This window comes from Elephantulus edwardii, unplaced genomic scaffold (genome assembly GCF_000299155.1).
Source record: "Elephantulus edwardii isolate Elephantulus edwardi_28Jun2011 unplaced genomic scaffold, EleEdw1.0 scaffold00090, whole genome shotgun sequence".
NCBI classification, from domain to species: Eukaryota; Metazoa; Chordata; class Mammalia; order Macroscelidea; family Macroscelididae; genus Elephantulus; species Elephantulus edwardii.
The window spans coordinates 10,712,509-10,737,979 of record NW_006399840.1 but is presented as its reverse complement, the minus strand read 5'-3'; the positions used below and the strand labels follow the sequence as shown (position 1 = coordinate 10,737,979).

The 25,471-nt window shown below is 38.8% G+C and overlaps 1 pseudogene; it reads right to left on the bottom strand.

Moving 5' to 3' along the window:
- The window catches only part of LOC102875273, a 30,410-nt pseudogene extending 5,425 nt beyond the window's left edge, over nucleotides 1-24,985 (bottom strand).
- Nucleotides 24,986-25,471: the final 486 nt, after the last annotated feature.

Genomic DNA, 25,471 nt, shown 5'->3' with positions numbered 1-25,471 from the left:
GGATTGATTCAGTGACTGGGATAATTGGGATGGGAGTGTCAGAGACAGTGCGATTGGCACAGGACAGAGCAGAGTTTAGGGCTGTTGTGCATAGGGTCGCTATGAGTCCCAGGTGACTCGACGGCACATAACAACAACAACAACAAACATTCCTTCTCAATTCCTATCCATTTTCTAAGATTCACAGCAAATTCCACTTCCTTTGTTAAAGATTTCTTGTATACCATGATGTCAGCTTCTTGATTTTTTTCCCCAAATTTTACTTCTTATCATCAGTATTATTGTCAGTCTCATTCCCATCTTCTGATTTCTAATATATCCAATTATCTTGGGCTAATCTGTCATTTTTTACATATAGCTAGGAATACTTTTCTTTTTTCCGTACTAACGACCAGAACATAGTTTTCTTCATTTTAAATGTTTCTTCATTTCTAGGTTGAGATGTTCAGCTATTCACATGTACTTTGTCCATTGAAATTCTTGCTTTTTTGTTCTATGTAAGTGCTATTTGTTTATATGTTTTTTCCCCAGAAAGTAAGATTTTTTTTGGTGCAACCACTATGGAAGCAAGTGTTGCGCTTTCTCAAAAAGTTGCAAATAGGAATACCATTTGACTCAGCAGTTCCGCTACTGGGAATATACCCTAAAGAGACCATAACTGACACCCAAGCAGATATATGCACACTCATGTTTATCACAGCTTTGTTCACAATAGGGAAGAATTGGAAACAACCTAAGTGCACATCAACAAATGAATAGATAGAGAAGCTGTGGTATATACACACAATGGAATACTATGCTGCATTAAAAAACAAGGAACTCATGCACTATTATTCAAAATGGGTGACCGTGGAGGCCATTATGCTGAGTGAAATATCTCAGTTACAAAAGGACAAATACTGCATAATGCCACTGTTGTAGAACAGGACTGACATCAGGGTTGGGGTAAAATAAAGAAAAACTGGACAAATTATGTATACTGAATTGAAATAGATGAGGGAGAGAACAGTTTAAAAGGGATATATGATTGGTTATTATGGCTATGATGGGAGTCCAGAGTGAAGGTTGCATAGTGGAATGTACTGGGGTGGGGGGGGCGGTGGAAGAGGGAATTCTATACCAAAGGAAGGAATTTTTCTTTTAGTTTTCAGAGAGAGGAGTGAACTAAGGGGAAAAGGGTGGGCAGGGAGAAAAATGCAACAATGAAGGATTGCAAATCCAAAATTCCCGTCAATGTTCATTAAAATTAATAAAATTTTTTAAAAAAGAAAGTAAGATTTCTAACTGTCAAGTCCCAAGAGAGTTAATTATTGTCCTTAGTTCATAGGTCATAAAAACATAGCTATGAAAAAAAAAAACACAAAAACATAGCTATGAGATTTTAAAAAAAATATATTGTGGTAAAAATAAGTAAAATAATGTTTGTCATTTCATTATTTGTACAAATTCGGTGATAGTAATACTATTCATCACACTGAGCATTTATTACCAAAACTGAAGATTGAATTTATATTGAAATTATCAATGATTTTTTCTTATTGGGATCCACAATCAAGAGTCTTAGCAACCAGCAGTCAAGAAATCAAAAGATGTTGCAATGGGAAAGTCTGTTGTCAGAGAACTCACCAAAATACTGAGGAATAATGATTTCAGTTTTAAGACTATAGTGTATCTGATTTAAGCCATGATCTTTTCCATCACTTGCTACACATCTCAGAACGAGACAATGAATAAAAATAACAGAAGAATAAATGCCTTCGTGTGGTGCTTGTGGAGAAGAGTATGGAATATTCCAGGTACTGACAAAAGAATAAACAGATATGTCTTAGAGTGTAGTTGCAGTGCTCCTTGGAAGGAAGAGTGGTGAAGCTTTGGCTTAGATATTTTGTGTATATTGTTAAAAGAGGCTATTCCTTGGAAAGGGATGCCATACTTGGAAAGGTGAAAGTCACCAAAAGAGAGGAAGACCCTCAAAGAGGTAGATTATGCTTAATATGTCAGCGATGGGAAAGTCTGCGGTTAGGGACCTCTCTAAAGTACTCAAGAGCAACGGTGTCTGTCTGGAGACTAAGGTGAGCCTGATACAGGCCATGGTTTTTGCAATCACTTGTTATGCATCAGAGAGTTGGAAAATGACTAGGGAGGTCAGAAGGAGAATTGATGCCTTTGAGCTGTGGTGCTGGAGAAGAGTATTGAATGTACCATGGACTGCCAAGAAAACTAACAGGTTTATACTGGAGAGGGTTAAACCAGGCTGCCCCTTGGAGGCAAGAATTCTGGGGCTTCCTCTGACATACTTTGGACATGTTGTAAGGAGGGACTGTCCTTGGAGAGGGATATCATGCTTGGGAGGGTAGAGGGACAGCACAGAAGGGAAGACCCTCTATGAGGTGGATTGATTCAGTGACTGGGGTAATCAGGATGGGTGTGTCAGACGAAGCCCGATTGGCACAGGATAGAGCAGGGTTTAGGGCTGTTGTACATAGGGTCACTATGAGTCGCAAGTGACTTGGCGGCACATAACAACAACAACAACAACAACAGCAACAACATGTCAGAGATGATGAGGCTGGCATAAGACAGGACAGGATTCAAATCTGTGGTCTCTAGAGTTGCTGTGAACAGTTGTTATTTGACAGCATATCACAACAACATCATTGGCAAAATATAGCTATTATTGTCAGAAGACATTTTACTAGCCATCTTATCTAAATCTCCGGTTTATAGAAAAGGTGTTAACCTTGTTAACTGGTAGTGAATTTTACACCACTGTGTAAGTTGTATAACTGGTCTAAGTACCTTAGACACCAATTCTGTGTCAGTGCCTGGGAGAAAAAGAAAACTGAAATAAGTCCCTCCTAAAAAACCCTCAAACTCTTCATTTGGAGTCTGAACCAACTTATAGCATGTCCTCTACTGGGGTTTTGAGGCTGAAAAATCACTTGAGAAGAGATTTTCATAGATTTGCAGGAATCAAACATCAGAGCGTCTTTGAATTAGCAGTAAAACTTCCTATGGACTAGGCCACCGGAGCCCCTGCAATGAGTTAAGGATCTAGATATGTCCCAGACATAGTTAACTAATAATTCATATCTTTAAGTTTTAGAAAAAATATTGGTAAAAATCCTGTTGTAAATATTTTCTATAACACTCACAATATAAAATTAAGATTAGATATAATAAAACGAAAGATCTTAAAGTCAATTTAAAGATGATCCAATAGGGAATTTTTCCATTTTTCATATTTATTTTTCCGCTGATTTAAAATTTAAGAGATTCATAAAAATAGGCCATGAACAAATATGATCTGTATTAAATAATTTTTGTTGCGCTATCTTAATTTTACAAAGTTCTCTCCTGTTACATAAGTAAAGTGGTACAAAATTAAACAGATTCAGCAAATCATCATAAAGTTGCTTTAAATAAAAATGAATAGCATTTACCATTTGTTTGATTAAGAATAAAACAGAGTAATTCTCATACTTGCATTGATGCTCCTGTTTCAATCCATCTACTCTTTATTTTACAAATGAAACCCTAACAGGACATGTGAAAACATTGTCTCAGAGCCACTTAATTGTTTAGTTCTGCTATTGTTTATTTTTGCCAGGATGGATTGGTAGATTGTTAGCACAGTGATTATTATTATACTGATCAGACATTCCTTCCCACAGTCAGCACTATATAATGGGCCATGTGTGCCAAAATAAAATTTCTAATTATGTTTAACTCTTTTTTGTGATTAGGTCCTCTTTTTGTTTTGCCTACTGGGAGATTCACTCTGTACCTATTTTATGTGTGTATGCTGTATATACCCAATACATTGTCAATAAGATAAAATTGTTCTAATTTTTCTACATCACATCGATGTAACTTTATGCACATCAAATGAAATACAAATCATTGACATTTGTAGAAGGCAAAAAAAAATCCAAAAATTATTAGACAGGCTCAGAATTCTATGAGTTACTGGTGATTAAGTCAAGTCAGAACTTTAAAACAGAGTTTGATGCAATTAAATATGAATTTGAGCTGTCTGATTCTGTTTGCATTAAGTACCCTTTCTCTGAGCTAGCCTAAAGCTAGGGCTACCTACATGTTATCTTCCCAAGTAAATAGAACACTAAATTAAATGACTGACAGAAACAATAGCTAAACTTATCATTTGGAAACAAGAGTTCTATAGAAGGTGAGTACCTGATTACTTTAACCTATTAATGAACTAACTTCAAAGTTACACCACATACAGAAGGGAGGGTGGTTTTTAGAAGTAGCTATTCATTTGTCAATTATCCATTCATTGAAACTTGAAATAACAATGATTAAGAGTGCCTGAAGGTGTTGGCTTGAGGGTAAAATTAGACCCTCAAACTTTGAACAAGGTTCAGACAAATTCTGACCTTGTAAAAGAGAGTTGGTAATCATCTAGACTGAATGCTAAACTATTTAAAAGAGAAAACACACCAAGTTTTAAGTCATTCATTCGATGGATGGTGTAGATTGGTAGTTCTTTAAATGACAAATCAGAGTAACTCTTCACTGAATTAAATGACATTCTAGATGCAGAATCAGTGGTATGCTAACATTTGCATCGTACTTAACTTGCTCAAATAGTGAAGAAAAATCTGTTGGCTTCATTTTCTTGATTCACTATCTTCTTCTTGTAAGATGCTGGGTGAACCCAGTGACAGAACTTTCCTGAAGGGTATCCTAGGCTTTTTTATGGAAGCAGATTGCCAAATCTTTCTCCCATGGAGCCAATCGTGGGTTCAAACTACTAACCTTCTGGCTTAACCACTGTCTCTTGGTTATCCAAACATTAGCTATACAGTGCATGTAGTGGTTTAATTATAACACAGAGATGCTTTCTTTTTCACGATCTGGAACTTGTCCATGAGAAGGTTTGTACTATCACTGTCCTTCGCTGCACTCAGCCTTCACAGACATCAATGGAAGGAAGAGCCCAAGGAACGGCACCATCTCCCAGGCACACAGTGACTGTTATGGATTGAGTTGTGTTGTCCTCCCCCTCGAATTCACATGTATAAATACTTAAATACATAAATACAAAATACATGATATAATATGGAAGTTAGGTAATGATGAACTGTGGTGTTGGAGAAGAATACTGAATATCTCATGGACTACCAAAAGAGCAAACAGATATATCTTGGCAAAGGTGCAGCCAGAGAGCTCCTTGGAGGCAAAGATGGTGAAGCTTCATTTCATATATTTTGAGAATGTTACTAGGAGAGGCTATTCCTTGGAGAGAGACATCATGCTTGGAAAGGTGGAGTGAAAGAGAGGAAAACTCTCAACCAGATGAACTGACACAATGACTGCAGCAATGGGTGAATATGTTCAAAATTGTAGGGGTGACACAGAACAGGACAAGGCTCAGGTCTCTTGTTCATAGGGTCAATATGAATCATATTTAATTCAATAGCACTTAATAACAATGATAATCGAATCACAGCCTTAATCAATGTAAAGATAATTCCCCTAAGTTATGGCCAGAGAGCCTTAGTATCATCAAGAAATAATCGCCAGAAGGGAACTACCTCATTTTGGACCTAGGTCCATGCATGATTGTGCTCCTTGATCCCATGGAAGACCAGCCCACAAGGAGATTTCAGGCAACACTGGGCCAATGGTTCATCTTTTTTGACTATGTTTTAGTGTGATTTCCATTGACTAATTTGGTACAGTCCTTTATCACTTGTTAGCATCAGAGAGTTGGACTAAGGAGGATAAAAGAAGAATTGATGTCTTTGAGCTGTGGTGCTGGAGAGGAGTATTGAGGGTACCATGGACTGAGAGGAAATCAAACAGATTTATCCTGGAAAGGATTAAACTGGGCAGCTCCCTGGAGGCAAGGATTCTGAGGCTCCGTCTAACATACTTTGGACATGTTGTAAGGAGGGATCGGTCCTTGGAGAGGGACATCATGCTTGGGAGGGTGGAGGGACAGCGCAGGAGGGGAAGACCCTTTAGGAGGTGGATTGATTCAGTGACTGGGGTAATTGGAATGGGTGTATCAGAGCTGGTGTGATTGGCACAGGACAGAGCAGAGTTTAGGGCTGTTGTACATAGGGTCACTATGAGTCACAAGCGACTCGTCGGCACATAACAACTACAGTTCAAATACTGGGAATATAAAGAGACCATAAATGACATCCAAGTAGATATATGTATACCCATGTTTATCACGGCATTGTTTACAATAGAAGGAGTTGGAAACAACCTAAATGCCCATCAACAAACGAATGGGTAGAGAAGCTGTGGTATATTCGCACAATGGAATACTATGCTGCATTGAAAAACAAGGAACTCATGCAATATTATTCAAAATGGGTGACCCTGGAGGACATTATGCTGAGTGAGGTATCTCAGTCACAAAGGGACAAATGCTATATGGTGCCACTGTTGTAGAATGAGGCTGGCATTGGGGTGGGGGTAAGACTGAGAAAAACTGGATGAAATATGTTTACGGCATTGAAGTCTCTATGGGGGAGAGAATACTCTAAAAGTATTATATTTAAGGGCATTATTTTTATCGTAGGAGTACGCAATGAGGGTTGCAGGGGTTTGGGGGTAGGGGGTGGAGTTTGGGGAGGTGCGGGGGGGATTGTCTACCAATGAAGAAGTTTTTCTTTTGCTTTTCAAGGAGAGGAGCAAACGGGGGCGGGGGTTTGTGCGGGGAGAAGGGTGCAACAATGAATGAATGGAATTCCAAAATCTCTGTAGATGTTCATTGAAATGAAAAATAAACAAACAAAATTCAAAAACAACAACAACAACAACAAAACCCCAAATACGCTAGTAGCTCTGAGGAAGGCAATCTGCTCTCCTTTGATTTACAGCCTCCAAAAACCTGCTGGAGGATAAGTTCTGAGGCAACTCTGACTTGAAAACAAAGACAGTGAGTGAATGAGTAAATTTTTTGGAAATAGATTTCAAAGCATTTCTTTCTTGTATGTCTTATTCTGAAACCTGGGTATCATTTTTTGCCCTACTGGTTTTGAAATAATGGTCACATAGCATCCAACATCATAACAATACATCAGTCACCACCGTATAACAAAATGACATAACAGTGGTAGAAAAAAAAGTTTGTTGTGTCTGACCCAGAAGATTTTCAATGACGGTAAAATTCATAGAAAAGATAACCCATTTTTCTCCTTTGGTGAAGCTGATGGATTTGAACTGTGTTCCTGTGAGTTGAAAGCCAATTCCTTTCCACTAGGCCACCAGCAACCCCAAACTAAAAAAAAGAAAAAAAAAGGTTAGCAACTATTTAATATAGTACCCCACACAGTGCTTTCTGAATTCTATTAAGGACAAAGCAGACTTCTCTCTATTTCCTAGGTACATAAAGTGGAGTTAAACTGATAGATTTCAAATGCCAAATGATGTTTGAGTAAATCTCTGACACAAAGTTTTACAAAGCTTTTTTAGTTGGTTGATTGACTCTCTATGATCTTCCCTGCAATCCGTTTTGTCTGCAATGGCTGATAGTATCTCAGGGTTCCTGGCTTAGACTGATTGGAACCCACAGTCTAGCAGTTTCCTTGCAGAATGGCGATTTCCCCACAATCTCCTCCTTCCCCCGTTAGCCCTCCCCATTGATGTGACATTTGTCCTGCAGACTATGCAGAGCATGCTGCAGAGGAAGAACGGCTGGGCTCTGTTCGCTCCTTTCTTGGCAGATGCTCGCACTTCACACCAGCCCTCCTCGGCACCATTAATATTATATATAGATACCCTTGTCACAGATTTACATTCGGCAATCCGAAATCAGGGCGGGAGGGTGAAGTGTGTACGTGAGGAGGGGGTGAGAGAGAGCAGGTTGATTTATTGTGAGGAATGTTAGAGAATAAAAAGGAGGCGATCAAATTTGTATTAATACCCTGACCTATATTCCTAAAACTACCTTTTCTTCATTTTGGTACTTTAGTAATTTGTTACCTGAATTTTAAAAGAAGGGGGCAGGGGGATGTGGAATTAAACACTATTGCCTTGTTTTTAGTTTGATTCTCTCTGGAAAATTTTTCGAGTTATTATCTATCTATGAGCTTTAGTAGAGTATATGGAGATGAATTGTTTATACAGATTAATCTGCTGCTGGCCTCTCTATCCTCATGAAAACAGACAAGAGACAGAATGTTTGTGACTTCATGAGCAATAGTCTAGACAAACACTGCTGAGTACTATCAGTCCTGCTTAAACAGTCACCTTGATGTGTGTTTTTGTTGTAGGTTCATTGGTTCAGTGACAACTCACAGTGACCCTATGAACAACAGAATGAAATACTGCCTGGTCCTGCTCCATCTTCACAAAATCATGGCTGTGCTATGTTGCTGTTGTTGTTAGGGAATACTGAATTGAGTACGACTCATAGCTACCCTTTGAATAACGGATCTGAACCCTATCCTATCCTGTGCCGTCCTTATCATCTCTGACACAATTGAGCCCATTGCTGCGGTCACTGTGCCAATCCATCCATATAGTTGCAGCCACTGTGATAATCTACCTCACTGAGGGTCTTCTTCTTTCCCCCTTATATTGTACTGCACTAAGCAACAGGCTGACCTTGATATCATGTCATAAAGGTGTGAAAAATATATCTCAGCATTCTTTGTTCTAGGAAGCAGTCTGCTTCCTATATCCAAGACAGATGTGGTGGTTCTTCTGGAAGTCCAAGATATACTCAATACTCTTCCACCAACACCGTAATTAAGTGTGTCAATTCTTCTTCCATGTCCTTTATTCATCATCCAGCTTTCATACATATAAGGTCACTGAAAATACCATAGATTGAGTCAAGCACATCTTAGTCCTCTAAGTGATAACTTTTCTTTTTAAGACTTCTGAGGTCACAGATTTGTCCAGTGCAGTGTGCTGTTTGAAGTCTTGATTGTCACTTTCATGAGAATGGTTTAGAATCCAAATAAAGTGAAACCCTTAGCAACTTCAGTGTTTTTCCACTTACTGTGATTTTTGGTTTTTGAGCCAGTTGTGAGGATTTTTGCTCTTTGTGTTTTGATTAATCTACAATGAAGTCTTTGCTCTTTATCAATACATTTTACAAGTCCTCTTCATGTTAGTAAGAAACATTTTGCCACGTACATATTGTTGTTACTAGGAGCTATTGAGTCAAGTATCACTCATAGTGATCCTGTGCCGTTCTCATCATCTCTGACATTCTTGATCCCATTGCTGAACTCACTATCTCAATCCAGCTCATTGAGGATCTTCCTCTTCTTTTGCTGACCCTCTACCTTTCCAAACATGATGTCCCTTTCCAAGTAAAGTCCACTCCAAACAGCAAGGCCAAAACTTTGAGACGAAACTTTACCATTCTTGCCATTAAGAGGCACACTGGTTGCAGTTTCTCCATAATTGTTGTTTCTATTCTTTTGGAAGTCCATGGGATGTTCAGTACACCTTTCTGACATAACAACTCAAAAGCCTCAATCCTGCTGTCTTTCTCTTCACTGTCCAGCTCTCGGATGCATAGCAATCAACTGAAAAGATCATGAGCTATATCAGGCACATCTTAGTCTTTAAAGTGATATCATTGCTCCTTAGTACTTTGGATAGATCCTTGACAGCAGAGATCCCTAATGCAATACATCTATTGATATTTTGACTGCTGGTACCAAGGGTATTATCTGTAGATCCAAGTAAGAAGAAGTATTGGGCAATTTCAATCTTTTTTCTGTCTATCATGATGTTGTCTACTGGTGAGGATTTCTGTGTGTTAGGGTTGTATTCTATCTCCATATCTATTAAATCTGAATGCTGAGAAAATTATTTGAGAAGCTGGACTCTATGAAGAAGAACGTGGAATTTGGATCAGAGGAAGACTCACCTGTGTTATGTAGATGGCACAACTAAGTTGTTTGAAAGTGAGGAGGACTTGAAGAACTTGTTGCAGAAGATCAAAGAACACAGCCTTCAATACGAATTGCACCTCAATGTCAAGAAAACAAAACCTCTTACCATTGGATCTATAAGCAATATCATGATAGATGGAGAAAAGATTGAAACTGTCAACAACTTCATCTTACTTTGATTCACAATCAATACTCTTGGTACCAACAATCAGGAAATTAGGAGACATATTGCATTGGGAAAATCTACACTCAGGAATCTCTCCAAATTATTGAGGAGTAATGATGTCACTTTGAGGGCCAAGGTGCATCTGATTCAGACAATGGCCTTTCTGATCACTTGCTATGCATGTGAGAGGTGAACAATGAGTAAGGCTGATAGAAGGACGTTTGTCTTTGAGCAGTGGTGTTAGAGAATAGCCCTGACTATCCCCATGGATTGCCAAAAAAACAAACAAATAAGTCTTGGAGAAAGTGCCACATATGTGTATATATTCATATTATTTCATTTTCCAGATATTTGTCAGTCTCCCAACCCAAAACTTTTATTTCCCCAACTCAAAACAAACTCCACTATGTCAAGGCTATTTGGGTAGTTACTGTCTTCATTACAAAGGCAGCGGCATAGATGTCTAAAGTCTTCAAGGTTTTTTTTTAAATTTATTTATTTGTTTGTTGTTGAAACCAGTTACCAGTAGAAGAAAATATAGACTTTGTTTTTTTTTCTTTTTTTAATATTAGAAGAAAATTTTATATGGCATCTTTCTTAAAGGGCTTGTATTTATTTCTTTTCCAAAGAGACTCTATTACAGATTAAAAATCCTTACACATAATCATTTTAGGACTGCTGACTAAATTGACAGTCACTTTGACAGTCACTAGCTGACTTGAAAGTGAGTACTAAAGAGGACCATTTGAAGAGTTCTACTTATCCAGAACTCAAATCATGCTTACATTCAGGAAAGGTGGATGCTTTCTAGTTTGAGGTCTGAGAAAATGTAATATGGTATCATTTCAGTCCTGCTCTTTTACTGAAGATTGACTCTGCGCACTTGCAGGGAACACTAGACTTTCATTTCAATTGCTGGCTTTCCATAAATTTTGGCCTTTTGTGGCAATTTAGCCAATCCTTTTGCCCTAGCACCTATTCCCTTTAGTAAATTGAACAAAATATAAGATTGTAGTTGTTGAAGTTGTGTTCTCGTGCTCTTTAAGCATGATTCTTTCCATTCCTCCTTTGCAGAGGGAGGTGGTACTATATCAGACTGTTGAGAAACAGATTGATTGGACCTACAGAGGCCAGGTAGAGCAGAGTCACCATCAGGGAATATGAGCTACCTAAAGCAGTCAATATCATTCCTCTTGGCTCAGGATCATTTTCTGCATATCTGAAAAACGAGGGCATGTTTTCAATTCTTCCCTTAAAATCCAGCTAAAGAGAGTGCTGGCTAGAGGGCACAGGATGAAATTAAAGTCTACTGTTTGCTTCTCTTCCTAAGGAAATATTCTTTTGTAGGCTCTGGCCTAGTAGCAAGAAGCTGTGCTATAATCCCAATGGCATGTGGTTCAAGACCACAAGCTGCTCCACAAGAGAAGCATGGGGAATCTCCTTCTATGCAATTAACTGTCTTTGAAAACTGGCGGGAGGCCAACTATAGGTCGGTTCCAACTCTGTGGTAAACATCAACAACAGCGCAACTTATTGAATAAACAGGAATTTAGACGTGAGATTTCTGATCTTACAATCAACACCCATGGTTATAGCAGTAAAGAAATGAAAAGACATGTTGATTTTGGAAAGGCTGTTGTCAAAGCCCTTTCTAGAATGCTAAACAGCAAGGATGTCGGTTTACATATTAATGTGTGCCTGATCCAGGCTATGGTCTTTTCAATTACTTCTTATGCATCTGAAAGCTGAACCAATGAATAAGGATGACAGAAGAAAGATGGTTGTCTTTGAACTGTGGGGCTGGAGGAAAAATACTGAATATTCCATGAACTGCTAAAAGAACAAATAAGTTTGTCTTGGAGGAAATGCAGCCAGGGTGCTCCTTTAAGGAAAGGATGGTGAAACTTTGTCTCAAATATTTTGGACATGTCATCAGAAAGGACTAATCCTTGGACAAAAAGACATCATTCTGGAAAGGTTGAGGGTCAGAAAAACAGCAGAAGATCCTCAACCAGAGAGACTGACACAGTGACTGTAACAATGGATTGGAGCATATCAGAAATAGTAAGGACGGTACAGGCTAGGGCACAGGTCAAATCTGTTGCTCACAGAGTTATTATGGATCATAATCAACTTGATGACACTTAACAATAACACAGGTAAGGTATTTTCCCAGGGGAACTAGAACTGGTTGTCTTGAGTCTAAGAGAAGCAGGTGGCCAAAATACAATGCAAGTGCATTCGGAGAAGTCCCTGTCATTGGACTAATACAAAGAAGGCTGTTTTGTTTATATTTGGCTACAGCTGCCCTGGTCTCCAAAGTCTCTAGGTAAATAAATTTCTCAGTAACTAAGTTTCATTCTTCATATCCAAGGGTTTAATTTTGGAAGATATTAAGGCCTGCTTAAAAATCTTGAGTTGGAAAAGTGAGGTGTGGAGAAGGCTATCCTGTCCTATGGTTTTCCCTGTTGAACTTGACCTTCTCACTCTCCATGTGGGCTTTGTGTTGATCCCTGACCAGGTGCCAGGGGGCTAGAGTCAGTCCAGCAGTTCTAAACTCAGAGTCTGCAGGGAAGAATCACAGGGATTATCCCCATGAAATGAGCTGAGACCTTCACTTCAGCATCTAAGGGGCATGCTGTCCAGGGTTTGGGTAAAATCTGATGTCTAACTTTGAAACATTAAGCCATAAGATATGTGGACATCCATTGTATTATTGTTTTAGGTTTATTTACGTGAGGAATGGCCTGAGTGCTTTCTTTCCCCAATCTATTTCTGACCATTGTGTGTTTTATATGAACTGCATATTTGTATTCTAGTGTTCTTGATTTTGCCTTCCATTTGTATCCTTTTCTTCTCTTATTTGATATTCCTATTCTGACCAAGTTTCCTTTACTTAATTGTTTGATTGGCTCATACTGTCATTCTTGCCTAAACCTAAGCTTCATATTTGAGTTAACTCATCACCTCCATACCTCAATTATCTTTACATGGGTATAATTTCAGAATAAATGAGGACAGTAGATGGTATTGTTCTTGTTGTTGCTGTTGTTATTGTGTACTATCAAATCAGAACTGACTCATAGATGACCATTCAGCACATTTGCGAAGGGAGTAAATTACACAGGAGGAGACTGCCCATCTTTCTCCAGTGGAGTAACTAGTAGATTTGAACTGTGAGCCTTTGGATTGACAGCACAATCCTTTAACATGAAGCCACCAGAGTTCCCTGCAGGTGATTTTATGAGAGGATTAAGCAAGTTTAAAGTAAATTCCACAGGAAGATAAAAGGGCACCACCAGCAGGACAATTTTTTAGAAACACAAGGAAGTTTCATCAACAACTCACACTTTGAAGATTGCATGACCTTACTTGCTGAAACTGAGGAGGACCAGAAATGTTTGATGCAGCTCAATATGGAGAAAACAAAGTCTCGCCACTTGACCAATTGGCAGCACCATAATACATGGAGAAGAGAGTCAAATTGGTAACAATTTCATCTTCCTCAGATCCACAATCAACACTCTCGGCACCAACAGTCAAGAAATCCAAAGATAAGTTGCACTGGAAAAGCCTGTTGTCAAGGGTCTCTCCAGAGTGCTCAAGAGCAACAAGGTCAGTCTAGAAACTAAGATTCACTTACTGCATGCTATGATCTTCACAATTACTTTCTATGCATCAGAGAGCTGGACAGGGACTAAGGATGACAGGAGAAGAATCCATGTCTTTGAATTGTGGTGCTGGAGAAGAGTCTTGAACATACCATGAGTTGCCAAGAGAACAAATAGTTCTGTCATAAAGAAGGTGAAACCAGTTTGCTCCTTGGAAGAGAAAGAATCTTAAAATTCTGTCTCATATACTGTGGGCATGGTGACAGGAGGGACCAATTCTTGGAGAGGGACACCATGCTTGGAAGGGTGAAGGTCAGTTCAGGAGAGGAAGACACTGGAGGGGATGGATTGTTACAGTGATTGTGGTAATGAGGGCAAGTGTGTCAAAGAGGTGAGACTGGCTCAGGTTAGGGCAGAGGGCAGAGATACTGTTCATAAGGTCTCTATGAGTCATGGTCTATGGCACATAACAACAACAAGTCACTGTTCAGGCACCAGAACAGAACTTGGCTTATACGACCCTGACTCCTAGAAGTTGAGTGCTCAATGGCAATATAGCAGGGTCCTATTTATCTTGCATTAAGGAGTGTCCAGGTTTGATTGTTGCTCAGTGGAAGTTCCCTGGATAACTGTAAAAGGCAGGCAGCTAATGTTCTGACATCTTAGCCAACTTTTTTCCCCTTTTTTTCTGTGGGGAAAAGAGTTGTACACCTAAACTGTTCACATTGATAGTAATCCACTTACGCTACAAAATCACTACAAATTTAAGTGAATAGGTTTGCAAGCAAAATGATTTAAGGGACAGGGTGGGAAAATGCCCTAATTTTCCCTCTTTGCCACTCTTTTCAACACACTGATCCTCAAATGTGTCTCTTTAAAGTCAATGGAAAGAAAGTTAAGGTAATACAAAAGCTTTGTTTGTAAGAATATTAACATAAACATTAAAGGTTGAACTACTTTTAAGTTTAAACAGTTAAAATAAAATGTTAAAACTGTTTCAGCTTTTAACTAACATTGGAACATGCTTAATGACCTGGAAAAGAAGAGAGAGACCCTGGGTCACAGGCTGAGCAAAACATTCTAACTTCAAAGCATATGCCCAAGCTCACAGGAAATGCAGCGTGCTGAGAAATAGCAGGTCCTGTCAGGCTGTTGTTCTTTTCTAAAGAAATTGTCTTTAGGCTGAAGAGCAGTAGTACTAGACATTTTGGTTTATCTATCTGTTTATTGATTCTAGGTCTTGGTGTCCATTTTTCTTTTTAATTATTACACACACACACACACACACACACACACACACACACACACACACACACACAAACACTCTTAAACCTAGTAACACTAAATTAGTTCTATCTAATTGGTAGTAACTAAATAGAACTGCCCTATAGCAAATAATAAATAAAATTCAGGAAGTACCATAGGAATAAGAGCCAGTGGCAATGAAAGAGGAAGGGGAAGCTGCATTGAAGGCACTGGCAAAAAAAATAAGGCCCCGGGAATCCTTGTGATACTAATTAACTTGTTTCAATTAACAGATGTAGCCTTGGATGCACTCACCAGTCTATGCCAGGAAATTTGGAGGATGGCTTCCCGGCCAAGGGATTGGAAGAGGTCCATATTTATTCCTATTCCCAAGAAAAGTGATCCAACTGAATATGGAAATTATCGAACAATATGATTGATATCACATGCAAGCAAAATGCTGCTGAAAACCTGGCTGAAACAGTACATAGTTAGGGAATTGCCAGAAGTTCAAGTGGGATTTATAAGAGGCCATGACACTAGGGATATAATTGCTGATGTCAGAAGGATCCTGGCTGACAGTAAGGAATACCATAAGAATGTCTATTTGTGTTTTATTGACTAAGCAAAGGCATTTAACTGTGTGGATCATGACAAGTTGTGGCTGACATTGAGGAGAATGGAATCTCAGAGAGCTTGATTGTGCTCATAAGGAACCTATTCTTGGATCAGAAAACCGTTGCGCGAACGCAGCAGGGGAGTACTTCATGGCTTGGAATTGGGGAAGGGAGTGTGTCAAGGATGTATTCTATCTTCATACCTGTTCAATTTAAATGCTTAGAAAATTATCTGAGAAGCTGGACTCTATGAAGAGGAATGTGGCATCAGCATTGGAGGGAGACTCATCAATATTGAATATCAATGTTGAAGGACTTGAAGCACTTATTGCAGAAAATCAAAGAATGCAGCCTGCAATATGGATTGCATCCCAATATCAAGAAAACAAAGATTTTCACCACTGGACCAATAGGTAGTGTCATGATGGATGGAGAGGAGATTGAAACTGTCAACAGCTTCATCTTGCTTGAATCCGCAGTTGGCACCCTTGGTATCAGCCATCAGAAAATAAAGAGACACATTGCACTGGGAAAATCTGCAATTAGGGACCTTTCCAAATTATTGAGGTGTAGTGATATAAGTTTGAGGACTAAGGTGCATCTGATTCAGGCCATAGTCTTCCCAATTACCAGCTATACATCCAATACCAGAACAATGAATAAGGATGACAGATAAAGAATTGACCCCTTTGAACTGTGGTGTTGGAGAAAAGCACTGAACATCTCATGGAAGGCCAAAAGAACAAAGAGGTATGTCTTGGAGATGGTGCAGCCTGAGTGTTCTTTGGAGGCAAGAATGATGAGGCTTCACCCCATATACTTTGGACAAGTTGCTAGGAGGTACTGTTCCTTGGAAGACATGATGCCGGGAAGGGCAGAGGGTGGGTGAATGAGAGGAAGACCCTCAACCAGGTGGATTGACACGATAAGTGCTGCAATGGATTTTGTGAGTCAGGAAGTGTGAGGATGGTGCAGGATAGAACAGAGTTCAGATCTTTTGTTCATAGTACTCAACCTGACTGCATCTAACAACAACAACAACAACATAGCCTATCTAGACTTCTAACCTTTGTGGAAGAGAATAAATCCCTTGTAACAGCTGACAGGCTTGAAACACTCAGCTTTCAGTAAGATTGTTGCTGTTGTTATATACTATTGAGTAAAACCTGAATCATACAGATTTCCTCGTTAGTACTGACTCTGTTAGATGTGTTTGTTCACCTGGGCATTCTTAGCTACTTTCTTTAGATTATTTGTTTCTTCATTTCTAAACTAGTGATTATAGAGCATTATTTGTAAAGGTAATGGGGGTGTGGAGAAATGAGATCATCTGGACTAAGAAATGAGAGAGAGTGCAATAAATCAGTTTACCATAGGTAGACAGCTAGGAAGAAGGCTCTTGAAGCTTCTGCTCTGCTGGGTTAACATAAATTAATAACAATCTGTATACACTATCACTCGTGACATTTATTTTTAACAATGGACAATCTCTTTACCAATAAGATCATGAATGATATGTCCATCAAACAGAACCAAAACCAAGGTGTCAGAAGTTTGCATTATGCCAATTTTATTAGTCTAGAGGCAGGCCATGGTCTTTGCAATCACTTGTTATGCATCAGAGAGCTGGACAATGACTAGGGAGGACAGAAAAATTGATGCCTTTGAGCTGTGGTGCTGGAGAAGAGTATTGAATGTACCATGGACTGCCAAGAAAACAAACAGATTCATCCTAGAGAGGGTTAAACCAGGCTACTCCTTGGAGGCAAAGATTCTGGGGTTTCATCTGACATACTTTGGACATGTTGCAAGGAGAGACAGGTCTTTGGAGAGGGACATCATGCTGGGTAGAGTGGAGGGACAGTGCAGGAGGGGAAGACCCTCTATGAGGTGGATTGATTTAGTGACGGGGTAATCGGGATGATTGTGTCAGAGACAGTGCGATTGGCACAGGATAGAGCAGGGTTTAGGGCTGTTGTACATAGGGTCGCTATGAGTCGCAGATGACTCGACGGCACATAACAACAACAACAACAACAAGAGGCATGTTGGACAGAACGACTATCTTTATAAAAAAGGCAAGTACCTGATCTATCTTGGCCATTTCTGGCCCTCAGATAAAATGGGGGAAATGACCATCCTTGCATTATACTAGTCAATTGGAACATGATCATTTTTGGCCTTTGTCATAAAATAAAATATGCATAATATAACATGCTACATAGGGGTCTTTGTAACTAGAAAGATTGCTCTTTAAAGGAAAAGGAGAAAAAACAAGCAAAGCAAACATTTTAAATGGATGGGAATTTAGTTTTGCTTGAAATGTCAAGTGATTATTGTTGATGAGATTAGTGATAAATTAATTTCCTGAAAGTTTTGTTCGTAATTTTTTAAATGTCTTTTAATGTTTTACATGTTAATTTTGTTAGGAAGCAAGCGCATTCAGATTAAGATATTTAACTGAATTAATTTCAATGCCAAGCCTTCTTAATTGTCAATCATAGTAGTTTTATCTTGCTCATTTTACAATTAGCTCTAATTAGGCATCTATAATATGTTTATTTAGTTAGTCAGAGCTTCCTTTACTCCTTTACCTCGAAGTATAAATTAATACAAGGAACATTTAAACTTATGACAAATAAAAATGTTTTTAAACAAATATATCACAGTCATCAAAGATGTTCACTGACATAACATCTTGCAAAAAATTGGTAATATTTATCAAAATAAAACCCATCAACCTCAACTCGTAGCAATCTCATGTGATAACTTCAAGTTACTCCATGTCATAGAGTTGAACTTAAATCCAAGGGGTTTTTCCTCAGCCCCTGGGTGAGCTTGAACCATCAACTTTCCAGTTAGCAGCTGAGAACAAATCATTTATACCAAACAGAAGATGCTAACCATCCACCTGAGACAAGAAGATACTTAGGTATTTACTAAATCTTTAGTATTTCAAAAGGTATATTGAATTATTTCATCAGGCTGAATTTATGTGCCAATAAAGAAAATTAATGTTTTAGGGGCAATATTATAACATTATGAATACATTGGACATGTTATGGGAAGAGGGCAGGAGTTGTCCTTGTAGGAGCATATCACATCATGCTTGCAAAAGTGGAGAGTGAGCCCTGAAGATAGACTGTGAATGAGGTGGACAGACACAGTGGCTGCAACAAAGGCTCTAAGCACAACTGAGTCTATGAGGATGGTACAGAACCGAGCACAGTTTTGGAGCTTTGCTGGCCTAGTGGTAAGGAGTTGCACTGTCATCCCAAAGGCATGTGGTTTTAATCTACCACCAGCTGCTCCATGAAAGAATATCATTCCATACAATTTACTGCCTCTGAAAGGCTGCAGAAGGGCTAGCTTGAAGTTGGTTCTGACTTGACAATACACAATGACAGCAACATGTAGTGATAGGACAGCTTTCTCAGGGTCCCTTGTTGATGCTTCAAAAGCACGTGACCTTTTGTGACTGAGATATTTCACTCAGCATAATGTCCTCCAGGGTCACCCATTTTGAATAATATTGCATGAGTTCCTTGTTTTTCAATGCAGTGTAGTATTCCATTGTGTGAACATACCACAGCTTCTCTATCCATTCATTTGTTGATGGGCACTTAGGCTGTTTCCAACTCTTTGCTATTGTGAACAAAGCTGCAATAAACATGGGTGTGCATATATCTGCTTGGGTGGCAGTTAGTGCCACTGTTGTAAAACAGGACTGCCATCAAGGTTGGGGGGAAACTAAGAAAAGAGGGGATAAATAATGTATACTGCATTGAAACAGATGAGGGAGATAACTGTTTAAAAGGGATGGGTGATTAGGTTTTATTATCATGACAGGAGTCCGGAACAAAGTCTGCAAAGTGGAGTGGACATGGGGGGAGAGATTGTAAAACAATGAAAGAATTTTTCTTTTATTCTTCAAAGAAAAGAATGAACTGGGGGAGGGTGTGTGGGATGGGCAGGGAGAAAAGTGCAACAATGAATGAATGGAAATCGAAGTCTCTGGAAATTTTCATTAACATTAATAATAATAATAACCTTAAAAAATTACCAAATGTAGTAAGGCATCATGAAAGGAACTCAAGGCAAAACCAAACTTCCGGTTTTGTTTATAGCTTAGTATATATACTAACGAAGTCTGTTGGAGAAAAGTGCATGGCTTGTGTTCCCTCAAGGAAAGACAATGGAGAAGAGCTTCATCTCTCATATTTTAGACATCTTTCTAGGAAAAGGACAGGTGCTTGGAAAGGTGGAAAGTCAGTGTAGGCAGGGAAGATCCCAAAATTACACAGCAACTGCAGCCATGGGCTCAAGTGTGTCAGAGATGATGAGAAGGCACAGGATAGGACAGGGTTCAGGACCGTTCATAGGATCTCTAGGACTCATACTCAATAGACCCTAACATCAAGAAGGATGACTGAGCAAAACATGTTCATAATAGGAGAAACTGGTTGTAAGGTATAAAAGGAATCTCTTTACTATACTCACAGTATTAAGTTAATATGAAACTTAAAAATATTAAAAATATTTTAATAAACAAACCATTAATCCCCCCTTCAAAAAAAAAAAGGAAAGGAAAAAAGTACATGACCACAATAGGAAAGGAGTAAGATCATGATAAGACAGAAAATAGGGGCCAGGCATAATTGATGGAACAAAGTGTCATGGGAAAAAGAAGGATCTTAATTGTGATAATCTTAAATGTTTGGAAGATTCAGAAGCATATTTGTTATGGAAAGGAGGGTAGCTTAGGAGATTAACAATGACTTTTTACCTTCTTATTTGGAAGTTTCAGTAGAAGTAAGTTCAAAGTACTCACTTTGGAGCTTTGGGAAGGGGAAGATGCAAGAGCTGGAGTTGAAGAGTTTTGAGTTATGCTGCATATCCAACTTCACCTGAGCACAATTAACTCAGACCAACCTGTGCAGTAGGACACTTTATCTCTAACATCTAATAGATTAGAATGAGAAGACATAGCAAATTTATATTTACGGTGATGTGTTTGACTTAGTGTCACAGGTTTGGAGAAATCTAAAGCACTGATGGTGAAGAATTTAAATGATGCATAATAATAGCCAAACTAGGAAGTATGATAAAACACAAAAACAGAACAAAAGAAGTAACTAAGGGACAGTGTTCAGTGGGAATATTGGAGAAGTACCTGGTAGAACAACCAATCTGGGTAAAATTCACTTCAGAACTTGCAATCTTGGAGGTAGGCAAACCAAGATATTATCCTGATTGATTGTCTCTAAAATTGCTGGGTTATAAGTGACAATCTTAATGTTTGTTGTTCATCACCATCAGAAAAAAAAAATTTGCCTGAAGTTAAGAGGCTTGTGGCAGAGGAGATAGTAGGCATTTTGCCAATTTTCTTAGCAGAAGAATTGATGCCCATGAATTGTCATGGAGAAGAGAGTTGACTACTTAAACAACTGATAAATCTGTCCTGAAGGAAGTAGAACTAGAGGGCTCCTTGGAGGCAAAGCTGGTGAAACTTAGTCTCACATACATTGGACTTCTTTTCAGGAGGGGCCAGTTGTTGAAAAAAGAAGTCATGCTAGGAAAGGTGGAAGGTCAGAGAAAGCGAGAAAAACTCATCACAAGATGAACTGGCACAGTGACCGTAGCACGAATAGGGATGGAGTATATCAGAGATGATGAGGATGGCACAGGATTCTGATCTGTTGTTTCTAAGTCTCTGTGAGTCATAGTCAACTTTTTGTGGTTTGTTTGTTGTGTTTGGTTTGTTGGGTTTTTTTTGGGGTTTTTTTTTTTTGTCATAGTCAACTTGATGGCACCCAACAACCACCATTGAAGAAAAAGTGTGGCACGTAGCGTCACAATTCATACTTGCCAGTCATAGTTGTGTTTGTGAGCTTAGTGATATGAAACATGCTCCATGTTTCATAAACCTGTCTCTTTTCTTCTCATAGCTCAGAACAGTATGTTGGGATGTAAACCATTATGTTCTGCTCTGGAAGAATGCCATCCTAGTGACGTCACAGAGACGACTCCATGGTATGAAGCTATCTAAAGGCCAAATCTATGTTTTCAATCATTTCTGTATTCCTGACAGCAGTCTTTCACACTTAGAAAATGTTTGATAAGTGATTTAAAGAAAAAAAAAGTCAAATAGTTGAAAAGATGAGGAAGGATGGAGAGGAAAATTTTAAGTGAAATTTGAAGACAGCAGCGAAATGTCCTAAGAGCTCAGTGATGATGAGAGAATAGGAAACAGGTGGCTTAATTAGCGACAAGCTTTGCATTAAGGTAATGCCACTCAAATCTAGCTGTACAAGTGGCAGTGGGAAATGAGACGAACTCAAGAAGAATTTTAACTCTGAGCAGAGCCTCCTACAATGAAAAGGTGATGAGGGTTGTCATAAGGGAAATCCAAAACCAGTACAAAATCCTTCATGGAGAGATGACTTGTGGGGACATGGCACACCTATTAAAAGAGGGTGACGTTTCCCATGGTGCTTGGCAAGGCATATATTTTAAAATTGGCCTGAATGTGGCTTTGATCTTTCAGGAAGCCTGAAGCAAGATTAACAGTATTTGTTAAATATTTCTTCTAGGCTTAATTTTTCAATCTTGTTCTTTATATTGTTACAGTCTGCATAACATGATTTAAAATTCTGGTCTCATGTGGCTAGTTCCAAAGTACGGTTTTGATTAATCAGAGAATTGGTTTAATCATTTGTTGCAAGGAATAATAAATTACTGCTGCTGAAAACTCTGTACGTCTCTGGAACTAGGTCTGTTTTGGCCTGCTTCTAAATATTTGACAGACTGTGCCATGTTATCATGTTCAAATAGGATTGAATTATGTATAAACCCTGAAATGAAAAAGAAAACAATGGTATGGAGATTAGATGCAGGAGAACATATGAACTGGATTAGGTTGTTATTGTTTTACTTAATGAAAGAAGAATAAAATGCAAAAACGGTGGCAGCATGCCAGAAGCCTGGCTGATGTGTGAGCAAAACTATGCCTTCATTCCCTAAATAAGACATCACAGGAAGCTTAAAAGTGAGAGGTAGCAAATTCACAAATCACAGGACATAATCCTTCACATCCTGATTTTCCCCCCCTTATAAACATCCACAGTACAAGACAGAAGGAACTCTGATGGAGAAGTGTGTTTTGTATTGGACTGTTAACCAAAAGGCCAACAGTTAGGACCCACAAGCCACTCCAAAGGGTAAAGATAGACAGTCACCTTTCATAAAGATTTGTAGCCTCAGAAAGCCAATAGAGATGGCTACAACTTAGAGCAGTGAGATTTTTAGTAAATATTTAAGGTAGAGGTTATTCTCCATGATTGTTATATTTTAGGGAGCTCTGGTGCCCTAATGGGAAGAGCTGTGTTGCCAAACTTAGGGCACGTGGTTCAAATCCACTAGCTATTCTAAGAGAGAAAGTTGGGCAATCTCCGCTTATGTGATTTACTACCCCTGAAAAGCCAATGGAAGGTCAGCTATGGATCAGTTCCAACTCAACGGTACAGAACAATAACAACCTGATTGTTTATTAAGTATTTCTGAGTGATTATTAGCAACTATTATGATAAATTTCAGAAAGCTGGACAATGACTAGGGATGATAGTAGGAGAATTGATGCCTTTGAGTTGTGGTGCTGGAGAAGAATGAATATACCATGGGCTGTTAGGAGAAAAAAGAGATGAAACCAGGCTGTGCCTCGGAGGCAAGGATTCTGAAACTTTGTCTGACATAATATGGTCATGTTGCAAGGAGGGAAAAGTCCTAGGAGAGGGACATCATGCTTGGGAGAGTAGAGGGACAGTGCAAGAGAGGAAGATCCTGGATAAGATGAATTGACTTAGTGACTGGGGTAATAGGGGTAGGTGCGTCAGAGATAAGGTTGGCTCAGGATAGAGCAGGGTTTTAGAGCTGTTGAACACAGGGTTGCTATAAGTCACAAGCCACTCAATAGCACCTAAAAACAACAACAACATTAACAACAACACTGTAATAAAGAGTAAATATGCCGTATAGCATGTACAGGGACTGGGAAGTCTTTGTTCAAGCGGAACAAACCGTTTCAATCAATAAAGTTGTCCCTCAGAGTTGTATCCTTTCATCTTACTTGTTCAATATGTATACTAAGCAACTAATTTAAGAAGCTAAGCTTTGTGAAGAAGAAAATATCATGATGTGAGAAAGACTCACCAATAATCTGTATTATGCAGATAAGCTTGAAAACTTGTTGAAGATCAAAGACTTATTGACTTCAATACAGACTATTTACGAACATAAAGGAAACAATCCTCACAATCGAACTAATAACCAACATTTTGAAAGCGAGAGAAAAGATTGAAATTGCCAATGATTTAATTTTACTTGGATACACAATCAACACCCATTCAAGAAGTCTTTTGACATTGCATTGGGCAAATCTACTGTTAAGTGCGAGTAAGGAGGCTTAAAATACTAAAGGACAGAAATGTCTACTTAAAGAACAATGTGTACTTGGCCCAAGGTGTGGAATTTTCAATTGCTTCATATGCTGGTGAAAATTGGACAATGAATAAAAGAGACCAAAGAAGATCTGTTCCACAAATAGTAATAAATAGATGCTTTGAATCATGATGTTGGTAAAAAAAAAAAATTGAATACACGACAGACTGCCAAAAAAGCAAACAAATCTGCCATGGGAGAAATGCAGTTAGAGAGAATCTCAGAGGTAGGGATGGTGAGACTTTGTCTTGGATATTTTGGACAGGTTATTAGAAAGGATCTTGAAAAAGAACATCATTTTTGAAAAGCAGAGGGTCATCAAAACAGAGCAAGACTTTCTGTGAGATGGTCTGACGTAATGACTAGGACAATAATTTGAAGTAAAGTACAGATTATGAGGATAGTACAGGAGGGAAGAGTTTTGCTCTATTGCACTTGGGAGTCCTGGGGATAGGAGTCCACTCAATAGCAGTGTAACACCAAACAAGTTAATTAATAGAACTGAAGTGTTAACCCACCAACTATCAGCAAACCACATTTCAGTTACTTCCAAGTAATGAAAATTACCATGTAAAATCCAGCAGAGTTATAGCTATGCTGTTCAAGCTTCTAGGAATTCAAGAAGTTCTGAATTCTTGAGAAAGTAGAATAAGTAATTTTTAAAAGAGTTATTTTATCCAAATAAATTTGAACTGTCAGATCCTAGTGACTTGTGCCAAAAAAGGAATACCAAACCATGTTATAGATTACAGACCTTTTTACAAAGAACTTTGTTTCCTGTGATGGGTCAAATTTGTAGCGAAAAAGGACAGGAAATCAATACTTAAGAGTCAGAAATGCAATGAAAGTGAGCTTTGTCTTAAGTATGTTGTTTCCTTACATTTTATCTTGCATCAGTAGAAGTTTCCTTTCCATTTCATCAGTATAGCCTTTCACCTTCTCATTTACCATGTTCCCCAGAAACGTCCTAATCACTAACATTTCATATGAACCTCTGGTGGGTTTTGCCCCCTACACTGAATGTTGCTCTGGATGGATGTAGTACATCGCCCTTATCTCCTACAGGGAACATTTTGACTATCCAATGACAGGGTACTAGAGTTTTAAGAATTTTGGAGGTAGCAATCTGTTTCCATCTGTGTTTCTGTGTGACTTATTGATTATATATATAATCAGTGCAACTTCTTACAGACTCTATTATCAGAGTTGTTGTTCTGTGCCATCGAGTCACCTGTGACTAATAGTGACCCTATGGACAGCAGCCCTAAACTCTGCTCTATCCTGTGTCAATCTTACTGTTTCTGACACACCTACCCCCATGACCCCAGTCACTGAATCAATCCATCTCATCAAGGGTCTTCCTCTCCTGCGCTGTCCCTCCACACTCCCAAGCATGATGTCCCTCTCCAAGGACTGGTCCCTCCTTGCAACATGTCC